The 6,979-nt window shown below is 42.9% G+C and overlaps 1 long non-coding RNA gene across 1 annotated transcript; it reads right to left on the bottom strand.

Moving 5' to 3' along the window:
* Nucleotides 1-748: 748 nt before the first annotated feature.
* Nucleotides 749-4,082, bottom strand: LOC109298747. Its single transcript, XR_002097690.1, has 2 exons — nt 3,823-4,082; nt 749-2,743 (listed from the first exon to the last, which is right to left on the bottom strand). It is a non-coding gene; the product is annotated as an uncharacterized LOC109298747 (long non-coding RNA).
* Nucleotides 4,083-6,979: the final 2,897 nt, after the last annotated feature.

The following is a 6,979-nucleotide window of genomic DNA, read 5'->3' as shown; positions in this document are numbered from 1 at the left end:
CTGTCCCCTGGCCCCCCCCCCCGCTAGTGCCCCCCAGCCATGACCTGCAACCCCCCATCCCTGCCAAAGGGGCCCCCAGCCCCCTGCAAACCCCACTTACCTCAGGCTCCAGGAGCGAAGAGTAAAGCTGAGCTGAGCAGAGCTGTGGCTGACTGACAGCCTCAGGCCCTGCCCTTCCCCTCCAGGCAGGGCTGGGGGTTTCCCGCCCTGTTTGCATACAGCTTTGCAGGCTGGAGCGCAGCCAGCCTGCAGAGCTGTTTGCGGAAGTGGAGAATCCACAGGTTTCTCTGCTAAAAAGAGAAATCTGCGTTTTCTCTGATAAAAAGGGGAAATCTGTGGTTCTCTTTGTTTTTCTGTGGGAAACGGGAAACCAGGATCCCTGGTCATCTGCATGAATCCAGGAGGTTTATGTCAGGAGACTTGCATATGTCCCTTCATGACATTTCTTAAAACATTTTCTTTTAAAATTAACTCTTATTTTACAGAATCAAGTCTCTTCTGTAAGCAAGCAAGGATAAAAACTTAAAGTTGATACCCTGCTGGATTTCTTGCATCTGTCAAGGATGCTACTCTGTTCATCCAAGTAGATTATTTCAGATTCCTTAAGTGAAAGCTTTCTACACTCATCTAAACTGTATCTATGCTATGTAATGTAAATGATGCAGTTTAGAAATTCTCAAGTTAGTCAGTTGCTGTGGAGAGAGGGGAATCATATGGCAAAATTGATAGCTCAGCACAGTGTTTTTCCACCCGGTTCTACTACTGAACAATTAAAAGATGTCACCCAATTTACATCAGGCTGATAGCTGTTTGTTCCAGTTAATTACATGTTAGAAAGCAAACTGTTACATTTTTCCAATGCACAGCACAACTCACCTTCTTCCAGGCACAATAATCTAACTGGGTTTCTCTGTACCTTTTCTTGTTTTAGCTGAGAGCTCACTTGTCTTAATTATTTTTAAGACTTCATTATATGTTCTGTAGTTCCATATTTGACTTTGCTACAAAGTGTGATTAACAAAAGCAAACATTTAAGATGATAACATATAATTCAGGAGTATATTAAATTACCTTCTTCATCACATATACACAGTAAAATAACACTTTCTGCTCTTTTCCATTGTGAAAGTAAAATTGGAGGGAAAGTGTATAGAAAAACTGTTTCAGAAACTTCCCCTTGTATAAACCTGCTGTTTGTTAACTCTCTTCAGTCTAAATTGTTCTGTCTTAAATGAGGCTTCCTTCTTTGGAAGATCCAAATGAATGCCAGATTAACTTTTCTGTTGATTTTGGGTTACAAACCCAGACACTTATACTATTGCAAATGCAGCAATGAATCTGAAGGGCCAAACATTACTCTTGCCATGAGTGTGGCTAGTTTCCTCTCTGTTCTGTGGGAGCCCCTACGCTGTCTAAGGGAATTATTTGACTTTAAATGTTCAATGCAAGTTTCCTTCTGTTTATTTTGTGGAAATGGCCAAGGAGAAAGAAACAGCTGCCTTCTCTTTACTTGAATGTGTATCTATGAAAGGAAACAGTTTGGTGTCAGATATTTCCACAATAAATGACCTTTGCCTTTCCAAACACCTAATTTTTAAATAGGTTCCACTACAGCCTAAATTATTTTCTCTTTGGTTAAAGCCTGGGAATTCTAGCTTTAGTGACTTCAACTCCATTTACCAGAAGGTTGCTCTAAACTACTTAACTCTTCTGTGAGAGGTTTATAGATGCATCTGTGAAGGAATATTGAGGAGTTTGCAGAGTAAAGCAACCAATTAATTGGGCTTATTTCATCTGTCTTCTGTTGCCAGCAAAGTGTTTGAATGGTATTGGTAAAACTTTACTTATTTCATACATTACATTTAAATGTGCCTTCTCATTATAAAATAAATGGATTCAAAATGAAAGACAGGGGAGTGGGGAGGGAACTGGTAACTACTGGTATTGGTTTTTGAAACCTTTGAGTACAGGTCTTCAGCAAGGCTGCTGCTTCTTCTAAAACTTGTCAAAATATTAAACTGTTTGGAGATGTCACATTTATTCAGAATTTGGAGGTATGGACTTACCAGCTTCCTTTCTACATTTCCAAAGAACGAATTCTAGTTCAGATTTTGGATATTCTTCTGCTAATGTCTACTTACAAACAAATAACATTAAAGGCTGAAGACTATTTTAGGTCAAATGAGATTTAATGGACATCCCTAATTCATGGTTCCTTTTGCCATATATTACCTGGGCATTCATTTTGCATAGATTGAACATGAATCTTCTTTTCTGTTGGGTCCCAGTCATGCTCCCACTCGCACCTGATGGCAAAACTCCCACTAACTTTCCTGAAAGTAGAATTAGGCTCCTTCCAAAGGATTCCTCTCCGCCGCTCCTTTGTCAACAAAACCCCTACGCAGATTCTAAAGTGCCCGCAGAGCGGATGAGCTTTTGTGCTTCTGGGAAATGTTGCAGCTCATGAGAAGAACACTGTACAAGTGCAGCTTTGGAACTGATATTCCTATCAGTCTGTTTTGTCTCTTTCCATTGCTGAAGGCTGAGTAATTGTTTTTTGGATGTAGAGATACTTGGTGAAATGCCTTGGAATACTGAAGAAAAGCCTTAAAGAATATTGAACCATGTCCAAAACTTCTCTTAGCTGCTTGAAGACCTTGAAGAAAGCCCTTGCATTTATTGGGGAGGAGGGAGAAAATTAAGACAAGTGTGTTCATTCCGATTTTTCATATTCTGATGGTGTCTGTTTCATAGTTTCTAGGGTCGGAAGGGACCTGAGCAGATCATCTAGTCCGACCCCCTGCCATGGCAGGAAGAGCACTGCAGTCAAATGACCCCAGTAAGGTGGTCATCAAACCTCCTCTTAAAAACCCCCAGGGTGGGAGCCTGCACCACCTCACTTGAAAGCTGGTTCCAGACCCTAGCCACCCTGACCGTGAAGTAGCACCTCCTAATGTCCAACTTAAACCTTCCCTCCGCCAGCTTGTGACCATTGTTCCTGGTCACTCCTTGCGGCGCTCGGGGGAACAGGGACTCCCCCAGCACCTGCTGATCCCCCCTAACCAGTTTATAACAGGCCACAAGATCCCCCCTCAGCCTTCTCTTTTGAAGGCTGAACAGGTTCAGGTCCCGCAACCTTTCCTCATAGGACCTACCCTGCTGTCCCTTGATCATACGAGTGGCCCTCCTCTGGACCCTCTCGATGCTGTCCACATCCCTCTTAAAGTGCGGCGCCCAGAACTGGACGCAGTACTCCAGCTGCGGCCTGACCAGTGCCGCATAGAGGGGGAGGATCACCTCCTTGGACCTGCTCGAGATGCATCTGTGGATGCACGACAAGGTGCAGTTGGCCTTCCTAGCCGCCTCCCCACACTGCCGACTCATGTTCATCTTGGAGTCAATAATGACTCCCAGATCCTTTTCCACCTCCGTGCTGACAAGAGGGGAGTTCCCCAGCCTGTATGTATGGTGCCGATTGTTCCTCCCCAGGTGCATCACCTTACACTTGTCTGTGTTAAACCCCATCCTGTTCTCCTCCGCCCATCCTTGTAACCTATCTAGGTCCAACTGTAGCCTGTTGCTCCCCTCTATTGTGCCCACATCCCCCCACATCTTAGTGTCATCAGCAAACTTGAACAGGGTGCTTTGCACCCCCTCATCCAAATCACTGATGAAGATGTTGAACAGGGCGGGCCCAAGGACCGAGCCCTGTGGGACCCCACTTCCCACGTCCTTCCAAGTCGAGAAGGACCCATCCACTACCACCCTCTGGGTGCGACACTCTAACCAGTTGGCGACCCATTGGACTGTATGGGTGTCTACCTGTTTCTCAGGTTACTTAATATTAATGGTCTCTTATCATGTTTTCTCTCTACCTTTATTGTGTAAATGCTTACTGTGGACTTTCTGTGCATTTGGTTTCCTGTTTCAGTTGCTTTTTAAAAAAAAAATGGACTCTAGCTGGTTGGCTTTAAAAAAGGGTTTTAGGCTCTGATATTCTAATTTGTGTGTTTGTTGTGGTACCCTTGTTCCATTAGGAACTCTGAGATTCAGACGTAATTTTCTGTTGAGTTTCCCTTGAAAATTTCACTCATACTTAATGCCTCAGATGCTGACTTTAACTTAGCTGACATTTGCTAGTTAGATATATTTACTGGAGCCTAGTTAACATAGGGAAAGGGAATGGTAAAATCTACAGTTCCTTTCAATCCCTGATAAAGGCAATATTTTGCTTTTTCCTTAATCACTAATCAACAAGGATCTGCAGTGCATTACAACATGGGGAACAAATTACATTTACATTTTTAGTTTTTCTTGCATGTTATGAAAGATAGATTTGATTCAGCAGTGCAGTCCATTCTGACACAGCCAGGTTGTCCAAACTTTAGTTTAGAACGAAAATTCTAGCAGCACCATCTGCAGCTTTGTTTTAAGTAATTTAAAATGTTGGGGGGGCAGTTCTTGAGAGAAGGTGAGGTGCTTGGTAAAGTCAGGTCACCTTGGCAAACAGTGTCCTTTATACACATGGAGGGATGGGGTAGGCTATTTGCACCTTTCAGGAGATGCACTTTTAACTGGCTCAGACATGCATAGATTTTAAGAATGTTTACATTTGTACACGTTTTACTGACCTGTCATGGATTTTAATGTGAATTTCATAAAGGTGGTTGCCCTATAAACATTCCAGGGCCACAGAAAGCTGGAGGTGTGGATGGATAATATGTTAGTTGATGAACTCTTCACTCTGATTTGAGAAGCTTTTTCCAAGGATTTCTTGCAGGGATCAGAAATGAGAATTTTCCTGCAACTCATTTTGTGTGATTTTTAAAGTGAATCTGTGTGGTCAAGCTAATATTGTATTAAAGAGTAACTGAAATCGCCTAACTGCTTTCACTTCATTGTATTGCATTGTTTTGTTTGAAATAAAGTATTTTAAGAATCTAAGGAAGAAAAGTTCTCGCTTGTAAATTTTCTGTATTGTATTCTTGGAAAAGTGCCACAGTATCATCAGTTACCACAAATTTGATTTACTGAGCAAGACAACCAACCTGAAGCATCAGTGAGACCCCTTGTGATAATCTGGAAAATCTTTCTAATGCCCGGTGTAAGATTATATTTTATACTGGGAGCCTCTGTGTAAAAACTCAGTTTCAAATGCTGAGCTTATTTGCCTTCTCTCTCATCTCTGTCTTGGGTTGAAATGCCATAAGATGGACATTGGGCTAACAGTGGAGTATAGATAAAATTTGTCAGTCTTTACTTAAATGGTGATACCCTTGGATCCCAAGGGAGGTGACTTAGCTTGACTAAAATACCCCCAGTCTATCTAGGCAGACCTGTTAAGTAAGCAATGGATCATATGATTATAAATTTTGATCACCTGATGAAGCTGCTAGAGGCGGTCACCTTGCTTAGAAAATTGCAGTTCATAGTTTCATAGTTTCTAGGGTCAGAAGGGACCTGAGCAGATCATTGAATCTGACCCCCTGCCATGGCAGGGAAGAGTACTGCATCAAACGACCCCAGCAAAGTGTACATCTAGCCTCCTCTTAAAGACCCCCAGGGTAGGAGCCAGCACCACTTCTCTTTGAAGTTGGTTCCAGAAGTTCTCTTAAGGCTCTTTTCAGTCACTTTAGAGAGAAGAGACCTGAAACAACAAGGCTATTACAGGGCAAGTGGGAGAGCCTGGAAACCTCAAGGGACTCTGATCTAAGCCAAAGAATCCCTGGAGTACTTAGGAAAATGAGGCAGGTCAGATGTCTTTTCCTTTAGCTTATGTTTGTTTGACTCTAGCAAAGAGATGGAGTATCTTGTATTGGTGTTGCATGCTTCCTTTCTCAGGTGGCATTGGTGGAAAGAATGGCCTTCCTGAACTCCTGCAAGGTTGAAGCACTGAGACTGCTTATGTGGTTGGGGTTTCTTGAGAGAATGTGCCATCGTTGCTTAGGGCATTTGGGTCATAAGGTCCTACTTCTTCAGTGGCATACCAGCCTAGAAGTGTGCCAGAGAAATCAAGGAAAGAGTGGCTGTGTCTACACGTGTGCTTTACTGTGGAGTAGACTAATTATCTGAGGAGTAAAGCATCACCATGTACACATGACAGTATTAGGCCACAGTGAACAAATTTATGCTACAGTAAGATAGTACTGTCAGATCTTAGACCAGGGCAATTTACTGTGATTAAATACATATGTAGATGCTAACCACAGGTGGAAATTGCACCAAGGCAGCAGGGAGCCAGACTCCTGCCTGCTGCCTAGCCTCACAGCTCTGCAGTTTTGTTTTGTTTTTTTTAGCACCCTCAAGCCCCAGCCAACCCTTCCACAACCTGACACCACCACCCAGAGCCCAGGGCTGAGCAGTCCTGGTGTAAACTGCTCTGCCCCGGCTTAAATTGCTGCTGTCCCAGATGCACAGGTAGATGCTGTACCTGGGTGTAGTTTACTTTGGCTCAAACTGCTCCAGAGTTTATTGCTTCAAATTAATTGCATGTATAGATGCACCTAGGGCTGCTCTTGAGTGGAGTCAGTGGAAGCAGTTAAAATAGTGATTCTCACTCAGGATGCTCTGAGATCCTTTCAAGGATGCCATGGGGTACCACACAACATTAGCATTGTAGATGTGCAAACATGATTCACAGGGTAAGCCCAAAGATTTCAAATACAAATCCATAGTTGTGATCTTTCCGAGTTCTTTGCAACAGAAAAAAACTATGCTATTTTTCTATAGTGAAAAAAGTGAAAATGTAAGAGCTGGTATTTTCTAAGGACAGCCTAAGTCTATCCAGGGCTGCCTGAGGTCTAAAACAGTTAAGAACTACTCTCAAAAAAGCACACAAGTCCATTATATGGGATCCAAACACAACAATGTGGTGAGTGCCCAGTCAACATGGCATATACCCAGAGGTATGACTCCTAAAGTCATTCTGGGAAAGCTCTGACTCATTGAAGTTTGGAAAGAAATGAGCCAGAGTTATCAC

This window comes from Gavialis gangeticus, unplaced genomic scaffold (genome assembly GCF_001723915.1).
Source record: "Gavialis gangeticus isolate Ggan-Ray unplaced genomic scaffold, GavGan_comp1, whole genome shotgun sequence".
Classification (NCBI taxonomy): Eukaryota; Metazoa; Chordata; order Crocodylia; family Gavialidae; genus Gavialis; species Gavialis gangeticus.
Note: the sequence above shows the minus strand (reverse complement) of the source record. Positions and strands in the feature narration are given on the sequence as shown.